The sequence below is a fragment of the Narcine bancroftii genome, chromosome 1, assembly GCF_036971445.1.
Source record: "Narcine bancroftii isolate sNarBan1 chromosome 1, sNarBan1.hap1, whole genome shotgun sequence".
NCBI classification, from domain to species: Eukaryota; Metazoa; Chordata; class Chondrichthyes; order Torpediniformes; family Narcinidae; genus Narcine; species Narcine bancroftii.
Genome location: NC_091469.1, coordinates 46,525,507 through 46,544,284, shown reverse-complemented (window position 1 = coordinate 46,544,284; position 18,778 = coordinate 46,525,507).

Below are 18,778 nucleotides of genomic sequence, written 5' to 3'. Positions count from 1 at the left end.
GAAGGTTTCTACTCCAGAACATGTGAAAAGTCCTCATCCAAGTAAAGTGGTTTCCCCCTCCCCTCCTCCACCACACCTACCAGTGCGGTTGATAAAACTGTCACCTGCATCTCCATTACCCACAGTTCTGCTCTCACCCAGCCTTCTTCCAGACACCACAGATCTGCACCTGCATCCTTCCTTCACATTTTCTTCACCAATTCAGCCAGCTGTAAATGTGATCAGCCATATTTTCAACTCTCTCCCTCCTTTTTGGAGGGACCACTGACTTCCTTGTTTGCTTTTTCCTCCCTGCTCATCCCTCCATCACCTCCAGGCACTTTCTGCTGCAACCACAAGAGCTACAACACCTGCCCCTACACCTCCCCCCCGCACCTCCATCCAGGGACTTAAAATCAGTGCTTCCAGTTGAGACAGTTTCACTTGTGCCATTTACTGCATTTGGTACTCTTAATGTGGCCCCCTCTAAGTCAGTTAGACCAAGCGCAGACTAACCAACCATTCTTGCCATGCACCTGAAGTTGCCAGCCGTTGAATTCACCTCCCCTTTCCCAAACTAACTTGCCCTTCCTTGGCCTCTTCCATTGTGTGGGTGGTCCAAACACAAATTTGAAGAGTGTTCTGCCTGGGTAGTCTACAACCCCATGAACACAGACATTGAAATCTCCAATTTCAGATAACCTTATCCCCCCTCGATCCCTTTCTCATTCATTCACCCTCTCTCACAGAAGGCATAAGGCTGATAACCAGTCTTACATCAGTAGTAGAGGGAGACAGGATTAATCTACATTTAGAAGGTGGAGATTAACAAACGATAGTCAACGGGGAGATTCTGTCTACAGTTTCAATAAATTTTTCAGAGATAACAATGTATTGATGAGGAGAGTGTGTAGTCTACATGGATTTGTATTGGGCCTTTGAGAAGGTCTCACACAGGAGAATGATTCAAAAGGTTAGAGCCATTACCTTGGTAATATGATGTGGAGGGTTCTTTAGGTGGATTGGAAGCCGGTGTATCACAAGGGTCAGTGTTAGGATGCTTCATGTTTGTCATGTACATTCACATTTGCATATATGTGCGGGAAGCATGACTAGTAAATTTACAGATTGCATGAAATGAGTAATGGTGGTGAGCAGGGTAGATTTAGGCTACAGGATGATGTTGATCAGTTGTAAGATGGGCAGAGTTGATACAGATTTCAATTTCAACATGTACAAGGTGATGGAAAGGCCAGAATATGTGCAAAGAATGGTAGGGCCCTAAGAGTATTGGGAAACAGAGGGACCTCTGTGACCACGTCCATGGATCAGTGAAGGACTTAACACTGGTGGATAAGGTGATAAATGTTATTTCTCTTCATTAGTTGTGGAATACAATTTTAAGAGCAGGGTTGTTATGGTTCAACTTTATGAAATAACAATTAGGCCACATCTGGAGTGGTTCCTCCAATTGTTACTGCCACCCTGTAGGTTGGATGTGATTGCTCTGGAGAAGGTGTGGAAGAGATTTAACAGGATGTTGCTTGGGTTAAAGCATTTTCAATTATGAAGATTCTGATAGGTGGTCAGTCAGAATCTTGTCCCTTGAGCAAAAGCATTTAAGAGGCCTCCAGATAAAATGAATATGAAGGGGATACCTATTAGGTGCAAGGACAAGAGTTTTAGTTTAATTTAGACTATGTGGGGTGAAGGGCCTATTTTTGTGCTGTAATCCAGCAAAGAATTCAAAAGATGAGAACCTGTGGAACTAGGGGTGAGATGGTGGTCAAGGGTCTGCCTAGTGTAGACTAATGTAGATTGATCGATTTTAATTTATGTCCATGTTGGTCTTTAGTGCAAAGGGGGATTTGATAGATTTTTTTTTAAAAACCATGAGGGGCTTAGATAGGAAAGATCATAGGAAATATTTCCTATAGTAGGATCTCTAAAGATGGTATTGTTTTCAGGTAAGGGATTTTTTTTAGAGGGGATTAGAGGAAGAACTTTTGAGGATTGAAATCAGGAATGTGTTACATAAGTGGATGATAGATGCAGGTCCTCAGATAAGCTGTGTCAAAATCAGCATGTAAATTGCCAAGACATAGATGGCTACTGAGCAGTTATTGGCAACAAAAATTCATCTTGATGGGTACTTAATGGTCAGCATGAACACGATAGGTCGAAGGACCTCTGTTGTATTACTGTTTCCAAAAGCACTACACTATCTCAATGCTGTTGTCTGAGATTCCACTGTATTCTCCATTGTATTATGTTTCAAGAAATCACATTTTGTCTTCCTTTCAGACAGCAAAGATTGCAAACTTCGATAGATCATACCTGTCCTGGACTTTCAACCACTTTCCTTTGACGCCATTGTCAAAGTTCATCCTATTTTCGACCTCTAAATAAATTTCATGACCACAACATTATTAGGAGTACAAATTTTTAGTTTTGCACTGCTTGAGAATTCAGTTAACACGGAGTGTGCTGCTATTGAGCAGCTGGTCCTGCACTAAGTGAGTCTGCCAAATGGTATATGGTTCTTTATGACGTTGTTCTTTTTCATTAGATTGATCTCAGCCTGTGGTCAAGGTTGTTCCTATTCTTATCTCCTTTTACTGACTCAGGTACTAGCTTCTGAAACCTTTAATTTTGATCACACTTTATATTATTTTACAATTCTTTTGGTTGGCACCCAAAGAATATCACAGCTCATGTTACTGCGAACTCTTGCTGATCTAAGATAAGGCACCAACATTTGGAACCTGGTACATTAGTCACACATAGTTTTACATTTTTCTATCACATCCAAGATTAGCGTACACACACAAACACATGGACATGCTGTTTCTACATCAAAGAGGAACGTTGCCCTACACATTAGTCTGTAACTGACTCTTTACATTTTCATCACCCTGGTCATTGTTCTTGCTAGTCACATCATTTGGGGAACTTGAGGCTAGTGGAAATTTACTAACTAAGATGGGGTTACCAAGCCACATGCATCTGGGCCCTCAGCATTCTTTCACTAAACAGCAAGGCACATATGGACATAAATTAAAATCGACCAATCTACATTAGTCTACACTAGGCAGACCCTTGACCACCATCTCACCCCTAGTTCCACAGGTTCTCATCTTTTGAATTCTTTGCTGGATATGATGTTGAACTTTTCTTCCTCCACCACCTTTGTGCCAATTTCTTTGGCAAGGAGTCTGCATCTCAGATTGCAGACCCTTTCACCTCCAGAATTCCTTAACCACTGAGGTCTCCTTCTGACCTCTTAACCCCTTTCGATCTCTCTGACCTCATAACTGTGCTAGATCTATTCAATGCTAATTGCCTGTATGACTTTACCTTAATTTTTTCCATCCCACGCACTTTTGCTATAGCACTCTGCTTACCAAGAGCTAATCTTTATTTGGGAGGACTAAAGGTTCTTTAGGGAAGTGACTGACCTGAAACGATAACTCTTATTTCTGTTTCCACAGATACTGCCTGCCCCACTGTTTCCAGCACATTTTGTTTTTAATTCATATTTCCAGCATAGTGTCACATATTTATACAGCTTGGTGGGGGTGGGAAAGCATATTCATTTTCACCCATCCTAACCAAATTCACTTTGTTCTACCCACGTTCCATCAACTTATCTACACAGTAGGGACAATATGTAGTGGCAGCTTATCCTACAAACCTGGATGTAATTTGGATGTAGGAGGAAAGCAGGGGACCAGGAGGAAATGGAACAAACGTGCAAGCCCCGCACAGATAACACCCTGTGGTGTGGATTGTGGAGGGTCATATGGCCTCTCTGTCTGGAACTGGTGGGAATGTGGATTGCAGAGAGTCACGTAACCTCTCTGGCTGGAGCCTCGTCGCAAGTCACCTCACCTGCCGGTCAAGGTTTAGATCTGCTCACAGGTGAGATTGATGCATGATTGGTCCTCACAGGTCTTGTGGACGGGTCTTGCATTGAAAGAGATGAGCATGTGCAGTCTTTGCACTCTCTCTGTTTGCTGTTGCTGCATGGAGACTATCATTGAACTCCAGGTTGCTGGCCACAGGCAGCTCTGAAGGGCTGAATATAATGGGCTCATGGGTTAATTTGATATAAGTGTTTGTTAGTGCAAATTGTGCCTACTTGAATTAGAAAGGGTTAGTGGGTACTTTGTGTTAACTCTTGTGTTCCCAATCAAGAATTGAGAATGTTTAGTAGAGATTTATTTGCACTCAATGCCTAGTTATTTGTGTATTATTTCGGGTTTGTCTGTGTGAGTGTGTGCTCTTTTGTGAATTGCCCTGTGTGTAAAGCCCACTGTTTTTTGATAATACTTGTCCAGTCGTGATTCTCTTTGAACCCATCGAACCTATTCTTGAACACAACATTTGGTGCTGTGAGCAGATTTCAAGGTGTTTCGACTGGACCCTTGCGGTGATGATGATTTTGCACAAAACTAACCAATTTAACCTTTCTGAGTAACCATCCCTAATGTTTGTGTGTGTGTCCTGTAGTGTGCCCTTACTGAGAGGTGGTCAGGTGGAGCGTTGAGTCTCCTGGCAAGGAAAGGAGTGCCTAGAAAGGGGTAGATTTGTAGGACATGGACTGGGAGATAAGTAATGGGTGGCATTACTGGGGGAAATGGGAATGACTTGTCTACACGCGCATACACACCCAAAGAGAATGAGTTTCCTTACTTCACAGGATGATTTACCTGTAGGCACTGGAACCGGTGATGGCAGCACTGAGAGGTGGTTGGACACATGACTGATGAATACACCGAGAGAGCCAACAACTTGAATGCTTCTGAAGGACTGCCGCAAACACTGATCCATGCCGACACTGAAAATAGAAGTTCTGGGGGTGGTGGGGGATGGTAGGTGAGGAGGGGAACTGTCTAGCTCTGTGGGTTTTGATATTCCTGTGTTGAGAAGGTAATGATCGCCAGCCAACAGTAACTGCACATCCAGCATCCCAATGGGGTGGGTGACCCAAGGGAAGCTCTTTCTCTATGTACAATCTGGCCAATGCAAAGTCCTGACTCTCAGTAAATCCCAAACTGTGATCATGTCTTGGAATTGTTTGTGTAAGTGGTTCAGCCAGCACTACTCTGACCAATCAATGAGAGTGCGAGCAGGAACAGTATCAAGGCACGAGAGGGACCACAGCTCACAGCCCAGCAAAGGTGGGTGCTTCATGGGGACCAAATGATATATCCTGGATGCACAGCTGTCGGGCCAACCCCTAGTTACCAGGGGTAAGCTATCAGGGTGCTTGCCACCATATGCCTCTTAAATCTGAAGGAGCACCTGGACGAATGGCCACCATGGTGGAGACACTGGCCAATGAGGTGGCTGTAGCACTTCAGCCTAAAGAGGAGTCAGGTTGGCCTTGGATTACCTGCTCACGGATGGAAGGGGTACTGGTGGTGTCGTTAAAAAGTTGGGCACTTGCATTCTGGGCCATTCAGGGAAAACCACTCATTCTCTGTGGTGAGTGAGTCAGGGAACAAATTAAACAAGCCAGGGACTAGTCCCTTGGACACAACACCCCTTGGGGAAGCTGGACGTGGGTCTGGGTGAAGGGCGGGGGGGGCAGGGAGGTTGGTAGGCCATCAATGGATATTGGCTGAGTGTAATGAAGATACATCCATGGGATACTAGCTTGTAAATGAATTAGCATATTATGGTGACTACCAAGGGTGGAAATGTGGATTCTGGAGAGCTATGTGACCTCTGATGGGAGCCTACTCAGAAGTCATCTCACCTGCCAATCAAGGGTTAGATCTGCCCACAGGTGAGGCTGACGTACGATTGGTTCTTGCAGGTCAGTGATTACAGGTCAGGTCATTGCACCTCTCTCTCTCTCTCTCTCTCTCTCTCTCTCTCTCTCTCTCTTCCCCTTCTCCTCCCCCCCCCCCCCCCCCGTTTGCTACTGCGGCATGGAGATTATTTCTGAACTCCAGGCTGCAGGCCACGAGCAGCTCTGGAGGGTTGAATGCAACAGGCCGGTCCTGGATCCTGAGCTGTGGGCAATGCTGGACACCAGGTTAGTTTGATATACTTCATAGTTGCAATTAATTTACTGTTTTTTAGTGTGCTATGCCTGCTAGAGATAAGTTGATGGTACTTTGTGTTTAACCTCATGTTCCCATTTGGGAGTTGAGAATGTTTAGCAGTGATTTATTGGCACGCAATGTGTAGTTTTTGTTATGTATATATAACCACATACGCATGATGTCATCACATCAACGTGACGACATCGACACATATATTATGTGCTGAGGAGAATCATTTTAGATTTGTAATAAACAATGAATAAACCATCACATCTCTATATGCTAGTGTATTTCTAAGTCTAGAATACACAACAGATTGGCGACAAGGATCGAAACTAACTTCCTCTATGCCTCAAATGTTGGAGTGAAGATTTAAAAGGGAAACTTAAGATTATCACCACAGTGGGCCCCACAGACTCAGGCTCAAAGAACAAAGGAAAGAAAATTCAAAATGGCAGAGGGACAGTTTAGAAAATTTGTGGACTCAGGAAGCCTGGAATGACTATGTAGAAAGATTTAATCCTCATTGTTTTTCCCATATTACTGACACACCGCCTTTGAACTAAAAATGGTTGCTATTTCTGAGCCAAATGGGGAGCAAGACATTTAAAATGATGAAATCTCTGATAGCCACCTGAAAGACCATGTACAAAGTTGTGTGCTATAACTGGCTATGGCAAAAAGACAAAGATTTTATTTCAGAAAGCAGAGAACAGGCAAATCTGTAAGCAAATTTTTGGCAGAATTACGTAGACTGTCAGAACACTGAGTATGGTGCATCCTTAAATGAGGCATTCATAATGGGTTTAGCAGACCGGAGTACAAGACAGCGATGGCTAAGTGCAGCGAACTGGAATTTACCGTCTGTGTGTTGTTCTGATGGCTGGTTCCTTCCTTGGCTCCACCCTCACCTACCCCAATATAAACCCTGGTTTTCCCACCTTACCTCAGATTCACCTGAGGACTATTGTATCTACCAGTCTTTGACTGTAAGCTATTTAAAGTGTGTTCGTACTCCTCACTTGTCTCTGAGTGCTTTTAGTCGTGTTACAATTTAAATAGCTTAACTTTGAAATGGGATGGAAGCCCTGTTAAAGCCAGGCGTGCTCCAGGTCGACTCTTTGTCCCCTGAAGCCCTGGAGGAATTTGCCTATTGACTGAGTGTTTCCAGTCCTACCTGATGACTACACAAGACGTCTTCAACTCCAATAGTCTCCGGAGACCTGCACTTCTCTCTTGAGTTGGGCCCAAGGTGTTCGCTGTCATCAGAGACTGTGCTGCTTACGAGTTGGCCATTGAAGGCTTGAAGGCCCGTTATCTGAGACCCCAGAAAGGCGTGCTGGTGAGGCACCAACTCAACGTCAGCAGCGTCCAAGTGAGTAGCTGGACAATTATGACATTAAACTATGGGACGAGACTAGAAAATGCCACTATGAAGGGGCCACAGCCCGGGTGAGAGAGGAGGAACAAATCCAGGACACCCTTGTAGCAGGAATGAGGTCGAGGTATGTGAGCCAGCGACTGGTGGAGATGGGGAAGAAAGACTTGGCCAGCACCCTGGTGCAGACGAAAGCACTCGAACAGGCCCAAAAGGAAGCTGACGATCTCATGGGCGAATGTGATATCATTTTAGAGGACCAGGTCTTTGGGGCCCCTGTGACCCCCCGCAGCTCCAATGCCGACCACTGCGGCCATGCGTGACAAGCACAGCACCCCCTCTTGGTGCCCCGTGAAGGACTCTGTGTGCTCATAATGCGGTAATGGAGGGCACTGGGTGAAGGTCTGCTGGGCTAAAGGGGAAAAGAGGGCGATCGCGTGTTCAACCCACGAATCATCGTTCGACCCACGCCCAAGTCCTAAAGTGCTGGCCTCAGCCTCACCGTGCAGCTCGCTGCCAGCATCTTGCTGTATCTCGTGGCGAGACCCGCCACCTCAAGTAAAGCATCGCGGGAAGCAACGACAGCTATCTTGCCACGCCTCGAGGTCAATGCCACCTAGTCAACCTTTGGATCAAGAGGAAGAGTGGCCATCTTGCCGTGTCTCGTGGTTGACGCCATCTTGTCTGCCCACAGGCCAAGAGAAGAAATCAGCATCAGCATGGGGAGCGACGGGGTTACCGGAGCACTAGCATTGGTCGTCCTGCATCAGGCAATACCTCACCAACTGAATAACTCGACAATGAAGGTAAGGGTAAAAGAACACTTGACTGATTGCTTGGTGAACACTGGCTCCACTGAGGGCTTTATAAACAATAGATAATAGGAGCTGGAGTAGGCCCTTCGGCCCGTCGAGCCAGCACCGCCATTTTACAGCACAACTTAAAAGTGTATCCGATAGACTATCGTATTTACCTAGCATTGCACTCGCACTCTGCAACAATCCAGGGGTATTGTTTTGTATATATAACTGTAAAATGGGGAGAATTTTGTAAGTTCCGGAGCCTGGGCTTCCTGTGTCACCTTAAAAGCATGACCATAGAGTACTCTGGCCCACTTCCTCCAATCATGGTGTGGAATGGATGGTCCCAAAAGGTGGATGCCACATTCAGTCTCTCCACCCTAAATATTGATTCCCCCCACCCCCTATTGTTTCTGAACCTGACTCCTGTTTGTAAACCAATCGCCACAAAGAGCAGACGATACAGTGCGGGGGATCGAGAATTTATTAGAGCTAAGGCACAGCGGCTGCTCAAAGAAAATATAATTGAGACCAGGTGGTAGTCATGAAAGGGGAAGAAACGTCCAGGCTAGAGATTGACTACAGCCAAAGAATAAATTGTTTCGCACACCTGGATGCATATGCCCTTCCCCCCTTGAATTTCTGACATGGTAAACAAAATTATGCAGTTTTGGATCTATTTGACAATCCACCTGAAAGCTGTGTACCATCAGTTACCAATCCATTCCGAGGATTGCCCCTACACAACATTTGAGGCAGACAGATGGTTTTATCAGTTCCAGAGGGTCCCTTTCGGCATCACTAATGGGGTCTCAGTTTTCCAAAGACAGATGGACAAAATGGTCAACGAATATGGGTTAAAGGCTGCCTTCCCTCATCTCGACAACGTCACCATTCGTGGGCACTCTCTGTAAGACCTTGATGCCAACCTCCAGAGGTTTCTCCACACAGCTAAGGCCCTGAACCTCACGTACCACTCCAGTAAGTGTATGTTCTGGACTAAACGTCTGGCGATCCTGGGTGGAGAATGGCGTCATTGGCCCTGACCCCAATCAAATGCACCTGCTGTTAGACCTCCTGATCCCGAGGACCATAAAAGCCTTAAGGAGATGCCTTGGCTTCTCCTACTACTCCAAGTGAGTTCCTCACTAAATGGATAAAGTCCACCCCCTCTTAAAATTCACCTCCTTCCCATATCCCAGGCAGCATTCAACTACGTACAGAGTTACATCACAAAGGCCACCATGTATGCGGAGGTCGAGAACGTACCCTTCCAGGTGGAAAGTGATGCCTCTGACATAGCTCTGCCTGCTACCCTTAACCAGGCGGGTAGGCTGGTTGCGTTCTTCTTCCGTATCCTGCAAGGCCACGAGCTTCGGAACCCATCTATGGAGAAAGAGGATCAAGTTATTGTAGAGGCACTACCTGGCCAGCAGAGAATTTACACTGCTCACCGACCAGTGATCGGTGAAATTTATATTTAATAATGCAAAAATGGGAAAAATAATGAATGATAAGATCGTTAGATGGAGGATCAAATTCTCCACCTATACAGGCCAAGTACTCTCAATGAACAGGCCAAGTACTCTCAATGAACCTCCAGATGCCTTGTCAAGAGGAAGCTGTGCCTCTGCACACACCGGCCAGTGGTGGTCACTGCACGATGAGCTTTTCCACCTGGGCATCACTCGCATGGCTTATTTCATCAAGGCATGAAACCTGCCCTACTCCATTGAGGGCATTAGGGAAATAACCAGGTCTTGCCAGGTCTGTGTAGAGTGCAGGCCACACTTTCACCACTCTGACAAAATGCACCTGATAAAGGCATCCTGCCCCTTTGAATGACTCAGTGTCAATTTCAAGGGTCCCCTCCCTTACACCAACGTGTACTTTCTCAATGTTATTGATGAGTATTCACATTTTCCATTGCCATCCCCTGCCCAGACATGACCACCACCACAGTAATCAGGGCCTTGCACTCTATTTTTGCTCTGTTCGGGTATCCCAGCTATAGCCATAGCGAGTGGGACTCATCATTTATGAGCAAAGAGCTACATTAGTATCTGCTTGTAAGAGGCATTACTTCAAGCAGGACAACTATCTACAATCCCCGGGGGAATGGACAAGTTGAAAAAGAGAATGTGACTGTATGGAAGGCAGTGAAATTGGTTCTCCAGTCCAAAGGCTTTGCAGACTCACACTAGCAAGAAGTCCTACCCACGGCGCTCCACTCCATAAGTTCACTCCACGGCTCAGCGACCAATGCAACTCCTTATGAGCTTGTGTTTACATTCCAGAGGAAATCCACGTCCGGGACTACTCTCCCAGCTTGGCTAATGGCACCGGGGCCAGTCCTGCTGAGAAAGCACATGAGGAGGAACAGGACAGACCCCCTAATCAAGAGGGTGCACCTGCTGCACACCAAAGCAACTTATGCCTATGTGGCAATCTCATTCAGACACCTGGCACCCACTGGAACTGAGGGTCTGACGCTTCAAACGAGTCAGGAACCACCAAGTACCCCACCCAGGGTTCTGGACGACACTGCTTGGGAAGTAGTCCAATCCACTCCGTGACCAAAGCCAGAGCCCTCGAGACCCACTGACCCTATACTGAAGCCCAAAGTCCTCCAGTACTGCAACACTCGAACAGAATTACCAGAGCACCTGACAGACTTAACTTGTAAATATTTGTAAACTATGTTTTTTTAAATTTATGGACTTTGTTTTACACCCATAGGCTCTATTCTGAAGGAAGGGGTGAATGCAGTGAACTGAACTTCATAGTCTGTGTGTGGTTCAGATGGCTGGGTCCTCCCCTGGCTCCACCCTCACCAACGCCAATATAAAACCTTTTTTCCCACCTTACTTCAGATTCACCTGAGGACTATTGTGCCTACCTCCCATTGATTGTAAGCTATTAATAGAGTGTTCATACTCACTTGCCTCTGAGTGCAATCAGTCACATTACAATCGCTCATAAATGACGAACCCTGGTCACTATGACTGTAGCTGGGATACCAGAACATGGTGAAAATAGAGTGCAAGGCCCTGATGACCGTGGTGGTGGTCATGTCTTGGCAGGGGATGGCGAACGGAAAACATGAATACTCTTCGATGACGTTGAGAAAGCATGTTTCCATTGGTGGAAGGGATGGGTAAAAGTGCGGCTTGCACTCTGCGCAGACATGGCAGGACTTGGTCATTTCCCTGATGTCCTCAATGATGTAGGGCAGGTTGTGTGCCTTGATGAAATAAGCCATGTGGGAGATGCCTGGGTGGCAAAGTTCATCATGTAGAGACCGCCATTGACCAGTGTGTGCAGAAGTACAGATTCCTCTTGACAGGGCATCTGGAGGTTCATTGAGAGTACCTGGCCTGTATGCTATGTCATAATTATAGGTGGAGAGTTCAATCCTCCTCTCTCATCTCGGCTGTGACTGCTTTGTAGTGACATTTTCAAGTCAGGGCCCACAGTTCAAGGACGTAATCATCCAGCGACTTAACTGGACGCTGATGACATTGGGAGAGCCGGTACCAGCACATCAATCTGGGGCTTCATGTAATAGACCTTCAAGCCTTCTATGGCTGACTTGTAAGTAGTGCAGTCTCCAATGACAGCAAACCGCTTGGGGGCGACTTGAGAGATAAGAGAAGATCTCAGAGATTACTGGAGTTGAAGGCATCTTGTGTGGCCGTCAGGTAGACTGGAAGCACTCCAGCCAGTAGGTGAAATCCTCCAGGGCTTCTGGGGACAGAGGGTTGACCTGGAGCATGTCTGGCTTCAATAGGGCTTCCATCCTGCTTCAAAGTTAAGCTATTAAAATTGTAAAGCGACTGATTGCACTCAGAGACAAGTGAGGAGTACAAACTCACTTTTAACAGCTTGCAATCAATGGCTGGTAGACACAATAGTCCTCAGGTGAATCAAGGTTTATATTGGGGTAGCTGAGGGTGGAGCCAGGGGAGGAGCCAGCCATCTGAACAACACACAGACAGTGAATTCCAGTTCACTGCATTTTAAAAAAAAAACTAATACTTTACAAATATTATTTGCATTAGTCATAGAACCTTTGGCTCAAGGAATTAGGCAAGAAATTAATATTAAGGGAATTACAATTGGTGGGCAAGAGTATAAAATTAATCTGCTTCCAGATGATGTATTGATATACCGGTCTCATCCTAAAAGTTCTTTAGAACCATTACAAAATTTGTTGAAACGATATGGGGTAATTTCGGGTTATAAAGTAAATTGGGACAAAGCGAGTTATTACCAATATCAGATGAAGATTATTCAGATCGTAAACAGCTTACGAAGTTTAAATGGTCAAATAAAATTAAGTACTTGGGAGTAATAGTGGACAAAGAATATCAAAATGAATACAGCTTAAAATATATGCCTCTATTATAAGATTAAATTTGATTTAAATAGGTGGATGGAGTTACCATTAACTTTGATTGGATGAGTTAATTGTATTAAAATGAATATATATCCTTGTATTCAGTATTTATTTCAATCCATTCTGAGTGCTGCACTGGGAAAATTCTTTAAGGAATTAAATAAAGCGGTTCATTTGTTCTTATGGAAAGGTACGTTGTCGAGAGTTTCCATGCAGAAGTTGACATGGAGCTATGATTTATGTGGTCTCCAATTACCACATTTTCAAAATTATTATGAAGCAGCACAATGAATGTTTATTAATAGGTTGTTTGATATTGATCAACCTCCAGTGTGGGCGAAGGTGGATTTGGACCAGATTCAGGAGAGAATTATACATCATTTTATATATAAATGGAACCCATTGCTTTTATAGTAATATAAATTGCCAGTATTTAAACATTTGATGGGTGTATGGTGTAAATGGAATCAAATTATAGGATCGAAAGGTAAAACTTCAGCTAAGACACCATTATATCAGAACCAGATAATTTAATTTTCTTTGAATAATCCTTATTTGAAAGACTGAAAATCAAAAGGTGTGATGCTAGTGGAGGATTGTTTTGAAGCAGGTCTATTTCTTTCTTTTAATAGATTTAGAGAGAAGTTTGGTATATTACCAAACACTTTATTTGCTTATTATCAAGTACGAGATTTATTGTTAGAAAGTCTTGGTAGAGAGTTAGTATTACCTGGTCAAATGAAATTTGAGAAACCAAGTACATTCTTGATATAAATTTAGGAGCATTTCCCTGTCCGAAGCAACCTCTTGACCTCACTAATTGGAGGAAACAGTGGAAGGTTCTGTAAGACAAATCGTATTTGCCCCTTAGTTGTTCGAAGAGTGACAGATTATGTTGTGTTTGTATTGTATGTAGATATGTTTTGGGGAGATAAATTGGGGCAAGTTTTTTTTATTGCAAAAACTTTGGAAAGTGCCCAAGAGACTTCACCAATGGATTGTTATTTTGAAAAGCAACAGATGAAAGAGATCAGAGGAGGAGTTTGGAGGCACAGGCTATCTGGATGGATCTTGCTGTTCTAAGAGGGTCATGTGGTTTTGCAAGCAGAGAGTAAAACAGGCTTTTCTCTCAGAGAGAGAGAGGGAAATCAGTTCTGCAGTTTTATAGTCAGCAGCAGCAGCTGGGACTGGAACAGGACAAGCTGGCAAGCTTGTGGAAAAACCCTATTTTGAAGACAGGTTGTGAGTGCTTAGTTCAACCTGGTCAAAGCCCTTGTGATCCATACAAGAAGAGAGGACTGGCTGCCTACTGGTTCACTTGAAGTAAGAGAAACAAAAAGGAACTCTGTGGTGACCTGAAAAAAAGAGGTTATCATCTGGAAAACTCTGATGGGACAAGTTTCTTTGGCAAGACACTGATGTGGCTGATTACAAGGGATCAGTTTGTGTCCAGCAAACAACAAATATCTCTCTAAAAACTGACAAGAACCTTCCTGAGTGGTAACTATTTACCGTTCAAGCACCAATGCCTGGTCAGCCGCTGCCAGGATATCTTCGTCGGGTGAACCTGACATCGCAGGCTTTGCCTTCATGCCTTCTGCAGTAGACCCCACCATTAGCACGGGAGCCTGCAGGTCATCAGCGTTGAGTGAATTTTCACTTGATGTTTCCAACATTTCTTGCTGGTCGCGCTCCTCAGTCGCCTGCCTTCTGCTCATCTTGCCCATATTGCCTCGGCATGGGTAATTTGAATCTTTATGTTTCGGCTGATTTTTCATTGTTTTGAAGCTTTTAATGGGAGCTCTTCCCAGCTTCACAGCATCCTGTGACTCCACATAAATTTAATGAAGACTCAGTTACTGCTTTAGTTTCCATGAATGAAAAGTTGCTTGAGAAAGTTGATATTTTGGAAAATTACAGTTGAAGGAAAAATTTTAAAATTGTTGGGATGTCTGAGGGTAAAGAAGGTTAATATGTAATTAGATTTTTTTTCAAGAATGGATACCGGAAATATATGGACAGAGTAATTTTGAAGATAAGATCTTGATTGAGAGAGCTCACAGAGCTCTTAGACTGAAACTGGGTTCAAATTAGAGACCTCATTCCATTTTGATTAGATTTCTGAATTATCAAGATAGAGAAAAGATACTTAGTTTAGTGAAGAAAAGAGCCAAAGAACGTGGACCTTTGAATTATGAAGGAGATAAGATTTTTTATAACCTGATTTGAGTCAAGCTCTTTTCAAGAAAAGCGTCCAATCCAGTTAAGAAGGCTTTATATGTTAAAGGTTACAGATTGTTTTCCAATATCCAGCCACGTTGAAAATATTCCTGCCAGATCAACAGAATGTCTTTTTCATCAACTATGTTCAGGCTGAAGAATATGCTAAAGACTTTCCCAAGGTACAAACATTTATGCAAGAGGACTTGCTGAAATTAAATTTTGGAGTATAAGGGGGTGTATTCTCCCTTTTTTCTTTCCTTTTTTGAAGAAGAAACCTTGCATGGGTAAGTATTCTTGTTCTAATGGAAAGTCCCCCCCCCCCCCCCCCCCGGGAGTTGGGGGTTGTGTTTGTTGATTTCTGACAATTACAAGTGTTGTCGTGGGGTGACCACAACCCAAAAAATGGAGGGTGTTAATGCTAGTACTTCTGGCATTTTTTTTGTGGGGGGGTTATTATTAATTTTTATTTTCATATGTTAATCTTTTATAATGTTTTTACTTTGAATGAATTTAACATTTTTGGGTTGCAGACGATGACACCTGGGACCAGATTAATTTGTGAGAATTCTCTTTGGATAGAAGTGATTGATAGGGGTTTTTAAAATGTCTATAGATAAGAATAATAAGTAAAGCAGTTAAGATTTTGAATTTTATTATTAACAGGCTCATAAAAAGAAAGAAGATTTCATTTTATATTAAGAAATTAGGTGTAAATATTTGCCTTTCTACAGGAGACTAATTTAACTGAGAATGAACATTTGAAATTGAAAAGAGATTAGTTAGGTCTCTAAAGCTAGAAGAGTGGCAATTTTATTTAAGAAAATTTTACCAGTTAAAATTCAAAGTATAATTACAGACCCAGCAGGAAGTACGTGGTGGTAAATTGTCAGATATTTTCTGAGAATTGGACTTTATTAAATCTTTATGCACTTCATTCAGATGATCAAAAAATCATACAAGACACTTCTCAATTTAGAAGATGTACATGAAAATATTTTAGTAGGTGGTGATTTTAATTTTTCTTTGGAACCAATAATGGATAGATCATCATCAAGAACTATAGTTAAATCAAAGACAGCTAAAACATTGTTATCTTTAATGAAAGATTTTAATCTAATTGATATATGGAGAAGGATCCATCCCAAAGATAAGGATTATTCTTTTTACTCTAGAAGATTTGATACATATTCTAGAATTTACTTTTTTTGTTTTCTGCTCAAAATCAATCTAGAGTTGTGAATGTTGATTATAAAACAAAAATATTATCTGATCATTCTCCACTCTTGATTGAATTGGATTTTGCTGAAATGTGACACTCAGTTTATAGATGGAGATTAAATTCTTTATTATTGAAAAGGCCAGATTTTTGTTTTTTTTAAAAAAAAATAAGACAGCATATACAACTATTTTGTGATACTAAGTTGCATTCAACAGAAGACATGTTTATAATTTGGGATGCATCAAAATCTTATTTAAGAGGACATGTTATAAGCTATTCTTCAAAGCGAAAAGAGAATAAATGAAGGATATAGATAAATGGGAAAAGGAAATTCAAAAATTATCCTCTGAAGATAAATGTAGAAGTTTAGTTAATAAAAAAATGACAATATAATACAATGTTAACATATAGAACAGAGAAAATGATATTATGGTCTAGCAGAAATATTATGAATTAGGGGAACAATCACATAAGGTTTTAGCTTGGCAATTAAAAGTGGAACAATCTTCCACAACAATTATTGCAATACAACAAAATAATAATGGTGACATATAAACCATTAAAAAAATTATATATTTAAGGAATTTTATGAAAACTTGTATACATCCGAATCATTGCATAAAGAGGAGGCTATAGATGAATATTTTGCACAATTGTTATTACCAAATTTAACTCAAGAAGGAAAAGATGATTTGGATAGTCCTTTTACTGAACAAAAGGTTTATGATGCACTTAATAGTTTACAAAATAATAAATCTCTAGGAGAAGATGGGTTCCCAGTAGAATTTTATAAAGAATTTAAAGATTTATTGATTCCATTATTTATGAAAGTAATAGAACAAGCTTTTGAGCAACATTGCCTTCCAAAAACCTTTCTACAGTTATAATTACAGTTATACCTAAAAAGGTTAGAGGTCCATTAAAACCAGCTTCATATAGACCTGTATCTTTATTGAATGTTGGTTACAAAATTATAGCAAAAAGTATTAGCAAATAGAATTAATGACTATCTTCCTGTATTGATAAATATGGATCAGACAGGTTTTGTCAAAAATAGATAAACCTCAGAAAATATCGTAAGGTTATTAAGTATTATTCATCTAGCTCAGAAGAAAGAGGAGCTTTGAATGCAGAAAAGGTCTTTTTGTTTAAGGTTCTAAGTAAATTTGGCTTTGCTGTAAATTTCATTAATTGGATTAAGACATTATATGGAAATCCTAAAGCTAAGGTAATAACAAATGAACAGATATCTCAATCCTTTAATTTAACTAGATCTAGTAGACAGGGATGTCCTTTATCTCAGCTTTGTTTGTTTAGCTATAGAGCCTCTTGGACAAAATGTTTGAAGTGACCAATCAGATTGAACTTAAAATTAGTTTATTTGCTGATCATGTATTAGTTTATTTAATGCAACCACAATTATCATTACCAAAACGTTTAGAATTTGGGAAAATCTCAGGGTATAAAATAAATTGGGATAAAAATGAAGTAATGGAATTACTCCAAATGTCAACAAAAAGTTCAATTTAAATGGACAGATAAGATTAAATATTTAGGCATATGTAATGACAATAATTTGAAAAATTGATATAAATTAAACTATTCCAATATTTAAAAAGATAGATTAAGATTTAAAGAGATGAGTAAATTTACCTATTACATTAATTGAGAGAGTTAATTGTATTAAAATGAATATTTTTCCAAGAATTCAATATTTATTTCAAACCTCTATACCTCAAAATGTTTTTCAAGATTTAAATAAACAAGTTAAGAAATTTCTTTGGAAACGGAAGATAGTAAGAAAGTAATTAGAAAAGTTAACATGGAAATATGAACAAGGGGGTCTACAACTTCTATTAAAAAAATTATTAAAAGGCAGTTGACATCTTTTGATCAATTAATAATTAAATATGATATTCCTTGTAATATGCTATTTTGTTATTTTCACTTGAGAGCATATTTAAGAGAGAAATTAGGATCAGAAATGGTTTTGAAAGAGTTCAAATTTGGAGCAAATTATAGTTGATGGAATGACTAAAATGTATTTTAATTGCATATATTTTGCTACAAGAACAAACACCTAAATTAGGTTTGTTTAATTCAAAAGAAAGGTGGGAACAAGATCTAGACATGATAATAGATCAACAGGATTGGCAAAATCTATGTAAAGAAGTTAAGTTTAATACTATTAATGTTCTTCTTTGGCTTGGCTTCGCGGACGAAGATTTATGGAGGGGGTAAAAAGTCCACGTCAGCTGCAGGCTCGTTTGTGGCTGACAAGTCCGATGCGGGACAGGCAGACACGGTTGCAGCGGTTGCAGGGGAAAATTGGTTGGTTGGGGTTGGGTGTTGGGTTTTTCCTCCTTTGCCTTTTGTCAGTGAGGTGGGCTCTGCGGTCTTCTTCAAAGGAGGTTGCTGCCCGCCAAACTGTGAGGCGCCAAGATGCACGGTTTGAGGCGTTATCAGCCCACTGGCGGTGGTCAATGTGGCAGGCACCAAGAGATTTCTTTAGGCAGTCCTTGTACCTTTTCTTTGGTGCACCTCTGTCACGGTGGCCAGTGGAGAGCTCGCCATATAACACGATCTTGGGAAGGCGATGGTCCTCCATTCTGGAGACGTGACCCATCCAGCGCAGCTGGATCTTCAGCAGCGTGGACTCGATGCTGTCGACCTCTGCCATCTCGAGTACTTCGACGTTAGGGATGAAAGCGCTCCAATGGATGT